General features: G+C 29.7%; 1 protein-coding gene across 4 annotated transcripts in view; it reads left to right on the top strand.

Moving 5' to 3' along the window:
- SERCA (ATPase sarcoplasmic/endoplasmic reticulum Ca2+ transporting SERCA) overlaps positions 1–15,131 on the top strand; it is a 94,193-nt gene that overhangs the window by 10,038 nt on the left and 69,024 nt on the right. The gene's annotated exons all lie outside the window — the stretch shown is intronic.

The raw sequence follows: 15,131 nt of genomic DNA, 5'->3' as shown, positions 1-15,131 counted from the left end.
ATATATAGTGAGGGAAGGTATTATTCCAGTCTTGCAAAATTTCTGATGTGATAAGGTCGGTGTGTCTTTGTGTGAACAGTCTAGCTCAAAAACGAAAAGTCATAGGAAACTGAAATTATATATTTAGGTCTTTTCATGAAATCGACTAATCGGAAGAGCAGCTTTATAGACTCGATTTTTCACATTTTTTCGATTTTCTCGAAAACGACTCTAACGTTTCGATAAAACTCGCCATTTCGAAGCTGAATTAAATGGTTTTTGATATCAGCTAGGTTTTATTCTTATTAGAATAGTCTTACAGGGTTTAAATGACGGTTTATTAACAAATCTTTTACTATAGTAACTTTAAATTTGTTTATTTCGAGAAAAAAGTTTTCTTAGTCACCAATAACTATCAATGGGTAAATAAAAAAAATAAAATAATTTTAAGAATAAAATCTGATTCAGGCTCGAAAAGTCATAACCATCCGAACGGTTCCGATTACAGTATATTTCGCTAAACTGTCGTATTATATTCAGGTACAAAATTTATATTCCTTACTTCCACCTACAGACCATAAATCACGAATTTTTATAGAAACAGCAAAATTATTTGGTCATAATTTTTGCCATCCCAAGTCTCACCTTTTTTTCACTAAAAAAATAGCATTAAAAATAGCAATACATTCTACACGAGCCCTCCAATCTACACAATACTTGTGTAATGACATGCAACAGTAAAACATGCAAACGAAATAATGAGTAAAATGATAATTGATTATTGAGCAAGTTTTTTGCAGCTCAGAAATTTTTGTTTTATATTAAAGCTATAACCAATACACACTCATATATATGTGTATATATCTCGTAAAGGGCTGATAAATTGGAGATTTAATCATGTTCATAGGGTAGATGATACATTCACAGAATATGTTAAAATAAATAGTCTGTGGCATGAGTTTCCTAAGGGAAGAAAATGATTTGATCAAATTGATAACCAAATATTGTTTAGATTCGTTTAACGTACTGTGTAACTCAAGATGTCACAAATCAACATGTTTTAATTAAAATCAATGAACATCATTATTTATCAATTACATTCACTAAAAATGTCCTTTTTATTTTTAAAGATATCAGCTTAAGTATCTATTTCATCTGTTAATTATTTTTGAATAAATTATGTTTCAATGACTATTGTTGTATTTAATAATGCTTGGTTTACCAGATAAATACTTTTAACATCTAAGCAAAATAATTTTATCCTTTCACCAAAACAATCAAGGGGTTTCTTTTGGGAAATGAGCCCACAGAGTTTTTATTTTAACATCTTACTTGAATTGATCATATACCTTAGGATTTGATCAAATCTCCATTTTTATCATTCCCCTACGACATATATATCAATATTAAAATTATAGCGATTAATAATGAGAAAATATGAATATCAAAATTATAATATTTTTGTATTAATAAGCTTTCACATACAACAATCCCATATTTCAAGTTTTGATATAAAACCATTAAAAATATTTGAGGTAAAACCCACTAAATCATATCTTATATTGGTTTTTGTAATGAATAATAAATATGTTAATATATAATTCATTCAATTGAATTGAAGTTTAATAAATTAATTGTAAAAAAGAATTTTAACTTTATATAAGTAACCATATTTTTAGTATATTATAAGCCAAATTGACTAAAGATAAAGAATTAATACTCCGTTATTTTTTTTTTTTACCCCACCACTCGGTGACTAGGACAACGTCCCGCGGGGACTACACCTCGAATATATTTAGTGTCCCGGAGTGAAACCCGAGGAGCTCCTCTTTTCGGCTATTTCTCGAAATATACAGCACCGGTGCCAAAACCATTTGCTACAGCTCTATATCGGAACATTCGACCTTGCCGGCCAGTCTGTCCGTATGTTCTGGCCGTTTTCCATCACACGCCTTAATCGAGTCCTTGTGTCTGTATGTTTTAATATATAATAAATGCTGAGACGAAGTTTTTAGAAATTAATACAGACTTTTGAACAAGATATATAAATATTCTTGAGCCAGGAATTACATTGCAATTTATACGTGTTCTATGCTCCGACTGTTTTAGAAATCTTTTGTAATTATAATCCTCAAATCACAAATATGTTGATCATTAAATAATTCTTCTACATCAAAATCAGCGGGATAGGGTTGAAAATTGATTTATTCTTTATATTCTACCATGAACGTACATATTCTTGCAAATACATATATACTACCAACTATCCTTACAAAGCATTTATTCCAATATAATTCAACACTATATTCTAAGATATACTTAATTTTTTTCGACTCTATAATTTACATTTTATTTCTAATACTGCAATATATAGTGTACTATGTATATATTATACTGTATGTTGTTAACACAGTTCCTAAACTTTATTGCTGTTGCTCATTCCGCTCACTAAAAAAACAGATAGATCCAGTAAGGTTTTTTTTTTATAAGTATAACTATTCAGTACTCAATTCTCCCGTTGCTATATGGGCGTTGCCTAGACAAGAGGCAATCAGAATCTATGTATTCAAATCCAACTAGCACTCGTTTTTTCAACGTCCATCATTTGTTCCAGGACTAGTGTATTGTCAGAAACCTCTCCATCAAAATCTGTGGTATGTTCCCCGAAAGCTTTTGCTTCAGTTGCTGATCCGTCTGGATTTTATTCATATCTGTTCTGGATAGCGTCTAGTTACATTGGGACATTACCACCGCCTTTTGATCTTCATATTGAGTCAATGGTTTGTTTGGGGGCTTGTCTAAAGCAAAGGTAGGTCCACACTCTAGTCCTGACGCAGTATGTTTCAATATCGGTATTGGACGATAGTGCTGCCGATATATGCAATGATTGTCAAATGTGAGGAGGCAAACATTGGAAGCTATTATTTGCCTATGTATATTATACCAGACAGGAAAAGAGTGTGCCCTACCTTAGCTGTGAAAGGACATGTCCAAAAGGCATGTTTTGATAGGTTTGGTAGAGGATCTTTTATTTTAAAATTAACATTAGACCTAGGTTTGAGATCACATAGTTTGTCACTAGTGTTTTTTGCCTCCAGGTTAGCGGTTATCAAACATTTTTGGTCACGGCGCCCTTGCCGGACTAAAAAGTCTTCATGGCACTCTTATTTAAAAAAAAAATATGTCGGTGTGATTATCCTTAGAGTGGCTGAATATTTAGGAAAAGGAGAAAAAGCAGTGCAAAGTATATGCTGGAATGCACTGTATATTTGCCATTATAATTTCTTTTCTTTTGTAATATTTTGAAAAAATGAGTTGAGGCATTCTCTTTGGGAAGCGCTGCTCTAGATATTGTTTGGTCAATAGTCAATTTATTTTTTATGAACATTCACTACAAGGGTAAGGTCCATCTTATACGCCACAATGATATAACCTAAATTATATTTACTGAGTGCAGTTCCATTAATTCAGCGTTGTGTTCTAAATTCTTCCTTTAACTCATCCTTTTTCGGTCCGAATATTTGACGTATTACTTTATTTTCAAAAAACCTTTAGACGCTGTTCTTTCCTTTGTGTAAGTTTCGCATCCATAAAGAACAGTGGAAAGGATAATAGTTTAAAATTCTATCTTTTAAGTTTTTAGGTAGAAGGCGCGAGCTAAGAAATTTCGAAATTGAAAAATAGTAAGCATTCCCCGCCTTCAATCTAAGCTAGTATATTATTATTAAATGCCTGAGTAAATAAGAAAAACGCACACCTAATCAACCATTTCATTTGATTGTTGTAATGTCCCAAAATGTTATTTAATTAATTCGGCACATTTGTTTTAAATCAATCCCGTAGATCAAGCAAAAACTTTTTATGATGTCGATGAAATCTGTATTTTTAGAACTGCCTATATACATTTGTCTTTTGCCAAGGCGTGGTTTTGATTCGCATGTCAACAATCCAATGTGAAATACTGTCAAGAGTCGACTATTGCTTCAAAGAAACGTGTGGCAGTTCCATTTCGAGAAGCAAGGTCCAGATTTACGAATAAAATATGCAAAGCGAATGGTTCAAACATAACACCAATAGTAAAATAGTTCCACTGAGTTGACCACAAAGCGTTTGTTAAAGTATTCTGTTAATGATATTAAAAAAAATTATAACTATAAAATATTTATGTAGACAGAAATGAAATTTTATGTTTGTATTATATAAATGTAAAAAAGTTTATTTTGACTAAAAAAATCTATTAAAGAGAGTTGAAAATAGATTTACTTGTATCATTTGTTTGCGCTTTCATTTTATATCTTCTTGTAAAGATAAATATGTTTTTATCTTGTGATTGTGAAGCAATTAATTTCGAATTATATGATTTCCCATTAGAAGAATTGTTCAGAACGACTTATCTTAACGAAACGAAAGAAACTTAAATTAATTTATTTATTTTTTTATGATTTACGGGCTGTTTTTAAATTTATTATTATTATTATTTTTTTGTTAGTTTGTCAAACATTTTTCCCCGGAATTCTCAGTTCAAACGAATTTCAGATTCAATGTCAAATAAACATTTAAATCAAAACAAAGAATGGTACAATCCATAAATTAGCTTATATTTTTGATTTTTACTCAGAAGATGGATATGATTACTAAATCTAATAGATACGAATACCTGTGGTTTTTGATTAAATAAAAATACATAACTCATAAAATATTTATTGAAAAAAAAAGATTGGAAACCAAAACAAAATTCCTCACAATATTATATTAATTTATTTTGAAAATGTTTATTTTCACAATTTTTGTTGGGCATTATGAATCATAAATTAAACTAAATTAGTCAGAAAAACGTTTCCTAACAGGTGTGTGTGAAAACTTAGTGGTTTCAATGGCTAAGGGATCCGTGATTTATCATTAGCCAGTGTTGAGCAAAAATTAATTACAATTACTAATTACAGTAAAATGTAATTGTTACTACTTTGGTTCAACTCGTAATTGTAATATACTTAATAAACATTATTACAATTACAGTGGTTCATCAAGTGGATAAAATTAATAATCAAAATTTTTATTTCATTTCCAAGCTTCAAATGACTGTAATAGAAAACTAATTGTGATTTCAATTACTTTTAGCCCAACTGTGAGTTTATTTTTTCAAACATTTATAATGAATTAAATGAAAAATATTGTGTTGTAATTTCCATTTGACAAATCGTTTAATTTGGGTCTCGATTGATTTGTGAGTCCTAAGTAGCAAAAAATGATGTTTTGGGATATTTTTGAAGTAAACTTCCAAGTCCTAAATTTTCAGCATTGATATTTTAATAAAACGTCTCAAAAATATCAAACTAAATCTTAGGATTTTTAGAGAGAGTAAAGTTCAAAATCATAGTTAATTTTCAGTCGCCATGTTGAAACGGATTCGTAAATTTAATCATGCTTTATACTCTTTATTAACAAATGAACTAAACATGCTATAAAATTAAAAGTCTGTGTCATTGTGATTTTTAATTTAAAATTTTTAGTAAACAAGGTAGACGCATGTTTATGTAAACTGAAATATGTTAATTTTGGTTCAAGGAATAATTTTACTTAATAGTTTCAGAAAGTTTAGGAATAATCTGTACATTCATATTCATGTTTATGCATGTAGCAGTAAATAGCCATTTTTATCAGAATACTTTCCTTCAAAATTATGTGGATTTAGGTGGTCCATACAGTATTTTTACTACATGAAGAGTTGATAAAAAGAGTATCATTGAAATATTAAAAAAAAATATGTTAATAACAAAATAAATGGCATTGAAATGAATGATTTTTAGAAATAACTAAAATTATTCCAGAAACCATGAATGTAATTCGGATTCATATTTTTCCATACATTTGTTCAATACTTGAAATCCAACAGACAGTTTAAGTATCTATATCTACCTTATGCTAAATTAACTTTAAAAACCATTAACGGTAAGTGGAATTTCAAGGAATCATCTTTGATTTCAAGGTTAGACAATTATGATATCATTCGATTATGTCTCGTTTAGTCAATCGTAAAAGAAGTTAATTATATATATAATTGAGTCCAAAGATGAAATAGGTCGTCGGTAAAAGTGTAAATCAAAAACTGTTACAATTAGATTTTTTTAATATTCTGTAAATTTTATACACTATAAAGTTAATTATTAATTTTTTATACTTGATATTATATAACTTGCTTGTCTATACTATTAAACAAAACACACCTCAGTACAATAGATTTTGTTTAAGTCAATATGTCTCTCTTTGAAAAGTAGGGATTGGCCTATTACATGGTTTCACATTTTTGCCGATATGCTTCATACATCTAGTCCTTCGTAGGTTATATATGTAAAAAAAAAAATTATGACTAATATTTGTCAAATATTTCGACGTATACACTAAAAGATAACTAACAGTTTAGAAACCTGTCCGTGGCGTGATGTGGCTCTCATTTCAGATAACTTATCTCCCGGGCACTGATAAAGTAATCATTACCACAGGTAGTAATCTTAAAGAAAACATATTAATAAGTATGTTGCTGTGACAGAGAATATTTTAAACATGAGAATAAATTAAAAACTAAAATCTCTTCAATATATTAATGGGCTGAGGTGCTGAAATAACATATATATACATGTACAAGTGAGCGGGGTGATTCAGTGGTAAGGCCAAGCTACTGAGGACCCGGGTTAGGAGTAACTCCAAGTTGTAATAACTGTTACTCGGTGGGTTCGGGGAACACGACCCTTCATGGGTTGTACCACAGTACAAATTTAATTTAAATATAATTAATCATCCTTTTAAATTAATGTTCATAATAAAAATACAACTGTTAAAAAAATTACAACTGTTAAATACAGTACTACTTTTTTTTTTTAAATTTTACCAACGATTACTTAATTCCTGAAGTAAAAGAAATATAAAGTAACTGTATAAGTAGTTATTACAAACTTTACGGATTATTAGAACAGTCGAATATGATTCTGACCAAATCACCTCCTTGTACAACTGCTGTTCTACTACCACCTACAAATTATTGCACTCCTGATTCTTCAAGGACTGTACAACTGATGAATTGTAGCTGTACAGATTTAACTTTTTTTTTTAATACGTATAAAAAACTATTATGAAATAAGAAAGAAATCAACATAAAAATTAATTATTGTAATTCTGTAAAGACTTTTTAAGGGGAACATCCTGTTCTGTTATCAGTAAAAATCTTCCGAAGGTTACATCACACTCAAGAGCTTTATTAGGTAATTAGCTCTGATTAAAAATTACATAATACCTATTCTCCATTAATTATAATACATGCCAAAAAACTCAGTAGTCTCAGAGAAAATCCTTAGATGGCAGATGTGGCAGATTTTTTTTATTCGATTCGATGAAAATTAAAGAATTTTAATTTAAAAACTACATAAAAGTGGAAAAAAAAATTAAAATAAAACTTTTTTTTCAAAAAATAACTATACTATCAATGTCACTTTGTACATTGTATTCATCGCGCCTTTTCTATGTTTGCAATTATACAATAAAATCTGTGCATACCTATTAGAAATACACATATATATAATGGAAAGGTCATAAAACAATACTTCATATTTCTGTTAATATTTTTCTTTTTAATACTTAAATCACGGATTAATTTTAGTCAAATCAAGTCTTCAGATGTCCGGTTAGTGGGGTTTCTATTGTAGTACTAGATAGAATTGAGGCAAAATCTAATGGCACAAAATTTTATTCCTTTATATATTAAGAAACGAAATTCCTTCATGATTAGTAAATTAAAAATAATTTCTGTCGTTAATTTTCTACAGAAGAATTTAAAAAAATAATAATAATGAGATGGTTCGAGTCGCTTTCAAGAAAAACAACAATTAAAAATAATAAAATTCATCTAGAGCAGACGTTTCGATCTTCATTGCGAGTCCTCGTCAGTCCTGTTGTGAGTCTTGTTGGTGTAAAGTAATTAATATTCGGACATTAACCCGAAGTTATGGATGTAACTATAGATATTAAAACTATTTTTAGTCTAGTTCGTTCAAAAACAAGACTATAATTCAGATTTCCCAGAATGAGGAAAATACTTGTAAATCTTAGATCAGAATAACAAGCACATCTGAGATATTCTCTCTCAACTTTTGAATATTCTACATCTATTAGTAGAACCAAAACAGTTTTTCTATATTTCTCCATTGCTCCCACGACTTAGGAGAATAGATTTAATCAATACAAGATCTGGATCGCATTCAATGTAGGTCAGTAATTTTGGTAAGACCCAATCCTGGTGGCTGTGGACCGTGCGGTGAACCGTGGAACTAAAGGCTTGTGGTTTCAATTTCTTGCCTGGTTGGTTACTTTCTGTAGTCTTGCTTCTGGTTCACATCGCACGGACTAAAAGACTTCCAAGAATTATTTCTAGAGATCAATGAGCCTTTCGTTTTATACACTCCTTGGATAGGAATTCAAAAACTTGTTTAAATTCTTCCATGTTAAACGTTTTTCATGATTGGTGCATATTATAAGAACTGGGCTGACATATCCAATGTAGAGTATTTACACATCCATGCGGAATGAATGAAAATAAACCTGACCTCATAAAAGAAACCAGTTTTATCTGCCTATGGGCGAAATTGAAACTAATCTTAGAGTCTGCCTTCATCAGCTGCCTTTCGGAGTTAAGTGGTTGGCCTTTAGTTGGCGATAATTCGTTTTCATAGGAACTTCAAAGTCAAGTTTAGGGCCCTACGCGATTGATACAAAGCTCTTCTGATAAATTCTTTTCTGAAAAGGCTAAATTTATATTTGTGTTGTATATAATCTATTACTTCTCTCTTATAACATTAATTGTCCAGTTTATAATTAAACAGCCAAAAATAGAGAACCTCCTCCTTGCTGCAGATCCATCTATTGTCAGGTTTTTATTTATAGATTTTTAGTATAGATATGGAATGTTGGTTTTAACTTAAGTGTGCAAACCTTTTTTTTAATCAGAGCAATTTCGTTTTTTTATGTATCTTTGAATTAATGCAGAGAGTATTTTTCAAGTTTAATTTGGTTCAAACAAGGTTAGGCAAAGCTATCCTTGTATTAATATAATAAATTAAACAATAAAGTTAATTATCGCTGGATTTGGGTTTTTATCATGCACATTTTAGTTTTTATTGCACTTTTCAAGTTTTCGGACTCTAGTTATAATATTAATAATTAGGAACAAAGCATTTGAAAGATTACAGTTAAATGTATTGAAATTAAAGGGGGACTATTTTATTGAGTCGCTATGGACAAATTTGTCCAATTGCAAAATTTTGATTAAATATAGAAGGTATGTGTTCAAAGGGAGAAGGTTTTATGAAACTTTGTGAAAAAAAAATGGAATTAATAATAATCTTCAAATTTATATTGCTCTACTTTAATTAATTTAAAGATATATAACTTAAATCTTTGTGTTTGGTTAAGAATAAGCAAGGTGTTTCCACTCTAACGTCTCGTTCAAGGCGAGAAGATTGCCCATTGTTTTTATTGAGAAATTTATAGGGTGACCATTGAACGGTTTGTTATCTATTACTTCCTTTACCAAGAACTGCTTACGCTGTGGATTTACGCTCAAGACTCGATATAAATTCAAGAGAGGTTTATGTCTTTTAAGTATATATGATTTTCTGGCGTAAGTCCATGAATAACAAAATTTGAATGCCCAAATAATATACATTAGATTAATTTTTTTGAATTATAAAATTAAACAACGTCAAAATGAACAACAATTCTAAAAAGTGTCAAATACCATTAAGTTAACTAATGCAAGGATAAATGATCGAAAATGTTAAAATATAAAAAACAAATATCAGAAATCTCTGTTGCATATGATTCAAACAGAGTATTAAATCATTAATATATCAGTGACGCGGTTAAGAGAGAAGCGCCGGGATCCTCCGGAGTCCTGTTATTTCTTCAACAACTGGGGTAAAGAGCTAAGTTCAGAGTTCCCCAGGCTGGGTTTAAATATTGTTAATAGGAATGATTGTGTTTAAGATATTATTGTATTTTAAGTTATTTTTTTTTATTCCTATATCTCCTATTTTTTTTATCATTTAAATCATATATTTTTTAGAACGGTGTGAGTGAGCTCTATGATCTCTAAAACCATTGTCCTAATACAAGAAAGAACGTAATATTACATAATAAAAAAATAAGTTTATTGATGATATAAATTATTTCTATTTCTTTCCTAATTATTTGATTAATGGACATATTGGTTAGAATATCTATTTAATCAATAAATCATCATCTTAACATCTGCTACTATGACGCTATTCGATAATTTATAAAAATTTTGAATAATAATCCTTAGAACGGAATTGTGGATTGGGAAAGAGTTGTATATAACAACGAAGTTGAGTTCTTATCAACAATAGCCGTAAGGATCTCCCTTTTATCTTTAACATCTTGAACAATGGATCCTGAAGTAATAAAGTTGCTCAAATCAAAGGGTTCGAGATGAAACGAAACAAGTTTTCAAACAAACAGCTCCTGCATGACTGAGACTAATTAAGGGAACAAGAACTCATCGTGCCTAAGCTAGATATTAGAGGAGAGAGCTCCACCTTCCGCCGCATTCGTTAAAAACCACGTTTGCTTCTTATCCGTCATTACCCGAAATGTTAAACGGATTTTCAAAGGGAGAAGTTTACGGAATGTTTGAAGTTTAGATTGCCAAGTTACAAATCAGAATTGAGGGTATGGGTGGGAAAAGGGTACATAAGTCATAATTACAGCAAGCGACAATTTGATGTCCAGTGTGTTTGCAAAGCGCCATTAGAATTTTTCGATTTGATAATATCTTTTAATTATTGTATTTGACTTTAAAACTATTTTTTAAATATATATATTTACCCCCTTCCATTTTTAATGTACAGATGGGGTACTTATAGGTATCACCTTATTTTAACCAGTTTGGGAAGGTTTTTCATTCAGTGAGACGGTGATGAAATAAAAGTCAACAATTCAAGGCCAGATTTGAACTTTATTTCCTGCCTTTAGTTTCTCGTGGACCTCGACCGTAGAAAATACCTTTCGGCTTTTCCTTCTTGCATGCCGCTCTACCATGGAATCAAACCGTCTCAAATCGTGATTGCTGAACCATTTCTCATAATTTCTTCATAGTAGGTTCTTTGTGTTTGAAGCTATTTTTATAGGGTTGTAGCGTGCATTAAACAGTTTCAATTTATATGCAATTTATCGAGGATTGCTTTAAGATTAGTAAAAAAAAAAAAAAAAAAAAAAGGACAGGAAAATACTAATTTTCACGACATTCCCGATCCATTATTTTCCCTTTAATTGACAATCACTACAACAATAATTGCTCTGAGAGGGATTTTATTTAAGTTAAAACATCCGTTGTCACCCTTATTTGTGATTAAAAATAAACCTTAGAATTTCGAACAATTATACAAATTATTATTAAAATTGTCGCTGCTTGTGAGAAGAAATGGTACATCATAGAGTTTAAACCTCGTAGAAATAAGCTTACTTAACATATAAACATAACGTTATTTAAAATATTTATTTAGAAATGCGTATTACTCAGGATCCAACACCACCGAAGGGATGCAGGTGTGAGTAATGGTTAGGGGAGGGACCAACGGTTTAGGATAGGGGTCCATAATATACGGTCAGATGGCGATCGTTATTTAAAAAAAAAATATTTGAATTTATTAATCTTCAAACCTATTTTTCCTTATTCATAAATTAATTTTACATATAGAAAAACCTCGCCGATATATATTTTTTATTAATTTGATTTTATGCTAATAAATTATATTATATATTAAACTGTATCTTCTTTTCCATTCTCAATTGTTTTTGTTACGTCATTTAGATTGGTTCTAACTCCCCAATTAAGACACAACGTCGGTCACAAACTGCCAAGTTTACACTAAACGCCTTAGAACGCATTAACCTTATATAAGTGCTAGTGAAGAGACATGTTAACATAAACAACTAACTTCAAAGGGTAAAACTCGTTTTACAATCCATTTAAATACATAATCCAAAACTTCACCGCCCGACTACACGCCGATTTGGCACACTTGCTCTATCTACCGTTGCCACTGTGAAGAGAACAGTGTTCCAGTGATTTGATTGAAATAGGGTTTGTTTAAGTGTTTCTTTTTCTGCCTAAACTAAACTCCTTAAATACCTCAGTCTTGCCTTCAGCCATCTAAATATATAGCAGAGATCCTCTTGTCTGCCTCGTGTTTCCCTTCCGTTTTTGTATGCTGTTATGATTTCAAGCTTTTTTTAGATTTTCACAAATCGCTAATCCCCGAAAAGTGGATATCGATTTCATTCCATTTCTCAATAAGAAAAATTTTGTTCTTTGATATGTATATATTAATTGAAGAAAAAAATTATCACCACAATCAAAAGTTCTGCTAATCCTTCAGATTTTAAAATATACATGGTTTATTTTAAACATTTAAGTTTATATTATAATTAGCTACGAAAATTTCTATAGTACGAACCAAAGTTACTAGAGGAGTTGAGGATATACTGGACTGTCGCACGAGTTGTTGGCGCCCGAGGCGAGATTTTACCAGCTTCTGCTTTTTCTCTAGGATTTATGTCATATGTATATGAAACGTTAAAGGGTTCTAAGAAGGATGCTTTAAACAAGTTTCATCGGAATAGTTAGAGCCGTTTTTGCATTACAGTCTAGGGAAAAAACTAGGCAACAATTGGGCATAGATTACCCAATTTATAAAAAAAAATTGGAGGCTTAAATCCTAATAAAAAAATAAAAATGGCAACAGAATCGGCCCAATTCAACATTTAATTGTAGCACAAACAGACCAATAGCTAGGAATTTTTTTGTTATTTATTATTTTTTATTTATTTTTACTTTCTTTATTTATTCATATTTTTGGAATCAGAAATCCCTAAAACGGATAGATCCATCGAAACATGCACATTAAATATTCAACTCATTACAATACTAACCTTACCTCAGGTGGTAAGGAAAGTGAAATTGTTTAAATATGTAAAATAAAATGGGAAATGTCTGTACTGATATGTATACAGGATTTATGTTTAAAAAATGTCTTTGTTGAAAGTACATAGTCAGAATCAGAAAAATTTTTTGATTGATACGTGTAAAGGTTTTAAGTAGTATAGAAGGGTGATATCCTGGTTAAAACTGTGTTGAACAGATAAGTTTTTACACAGAATTTTGTGAACTTTTTTTTTCGCCTCCTGAAAAATCAATAATATAGACTTAAATCCTTTATAATTATCAGTTGTACTTACAATAAAAAAATGTAAAAACGTTGAAATATTTAAAAATAAAATTGTTAAAAATGTCAAAAAATATATTTAAAGGAACTGAAATCATGTTTATAGAAGTTGAAGAACACAAAATGTATGAAAACATAAAAATTCCCATCGCTAATTATTATACAAATTGGGGTAGACAATTTTTTTAAATTTTATGTCAAAATTTAAAAGGTATAACCTAACTGAATTAACACTTTGCCAAAACAAAAGCCAGAAGGCCATCAACCTGAGGGAATGCAGACACCTATCGCTGTGGAGTATTTAAAAAGTCAAAGTAATACTACACATCGAGAAGTTTAAATTAATTCTCTAAAAACCTCTATACTCACCACCACTTACTGATCAACTTCAATAATTTTCTATTGATCCTATTTAAAAGCAAATATCATGATCTCAACTTTGATTCAATAGCCAAAACAACCTTATTGAATGTAGGTTCAAAGATAGTCTTGGATTCAAAAGAGTGGACCTCATCCAACACAGTTCAAATGTCAAAGACTTAAAGGTTTGTTTATTTGTGACTGAGTACTGCGTCTATAGTAAGTGTAGCTCTAGGGTTAAAACTAATTCCATTTATGCAAAATTATTAAAAAACTATTAATAGGTAATTCTTATGAATATTTATTTCTGTCTCTATATATAATATAAGCCCGTTCCTAGCCAAAATTCATGTATGATTTAGTAAATAATAGTTGCTTTGAATCTGTATTAATAAATAATAAAATAAAAATCTAAGCAAGATATTCGAATCACACAAATTACTTCTTTTTCACTTAAAAATAATACAGTTAAGGGTAATGAACTATATTGATATATATTTATTGAAGTTTCAGTTAAAGTGACTTAAAAACAAAATATTAACTGTTTTTTTATTTTAAGCCAACATTTTGGCTTAACCTTATGAGTCATGGGTATCAATACAGAAACAAACACTGAAATGTTGGTTTGTAATAAAAAAACTACAATTTAATATTTTGAACTAAATCCCAATAAATTTGTAATGCTTAAAAGATTGTACCATTCCTTAGTCTCATTATCTAATTACTTCTTAGTTCAACTCTTGAACTTCCAGAGCATTACTTTAAACTTTTATTCTTTCTTTGCCCACAGATCACAGTAAGAACACAATAGAGTTCTATTCATGCATCATTTGTTTATTGATGGATGTTTCAGGAATACTACAAAATACTATGTGCTATAAAAATATTGTTAAAATTTAGGTGCTGAAAAGGAAGATATATATTCCTGAAACATAAAAAAACAAAAATAAAATATGAATGTAACACTATTCAAGTTTATTATGGCCTGCTACCAAAGAAAGAAGACAAATATATCTAATTAATTACTAAAACCACATAATATAAAATTAAACATTGATACTTTCTAAATTTTTCTTAAATAAATGTTTATTCACATCGCTGCAATAGTTATTCATTATATTAATATTTATCCAAATGCTGGCAAAGACTTATAATTAATCAAGTAAGATATTTAACAGGTATCAAATACCCGTTATATGTTTATTTGTAGAAGTTATTTTAATAAATATGTGAATTGGAGCTTTTGTAATATGTTTTATTGGATTAATTCAATGCAATAAGGCTAAGCTGTTTTAACAACCCAGAAGCCCACATTATGGAATAGAAAATATCAACTTCTCACACTTTGATACAAACAACAAGGTCAAATATAATAAAATCTTACTTTAAAGTAAATCCCAAATCAATGAAGAAGAAACAAAGTATTTTCATATGTATACATATACAATTGCATACATATATATATATTTAAATTTAAGCTTTAATAATCAGAGGTTATTG

Source organism: Halyomorpha halys, unplaced genomic scaffold (assembly GCF_000696795.3).
Source record: "Halyomorpha halys isolate HHAL.00 unplaced genomic scaffold, Hhal_1.1 Scaffold669.1, whole genome shotgun sequence".
NCBI lineage: Eukaryota > Metazoa > Arthropoda > Insecta > Hemiptera > Pentatomidae > Halyomorpha > Halyomorpha halys.
Note: the sequence above shows the minus strand (reverse complement) of the source record. Positions and strands in the feature narration are given on the sequence as shown.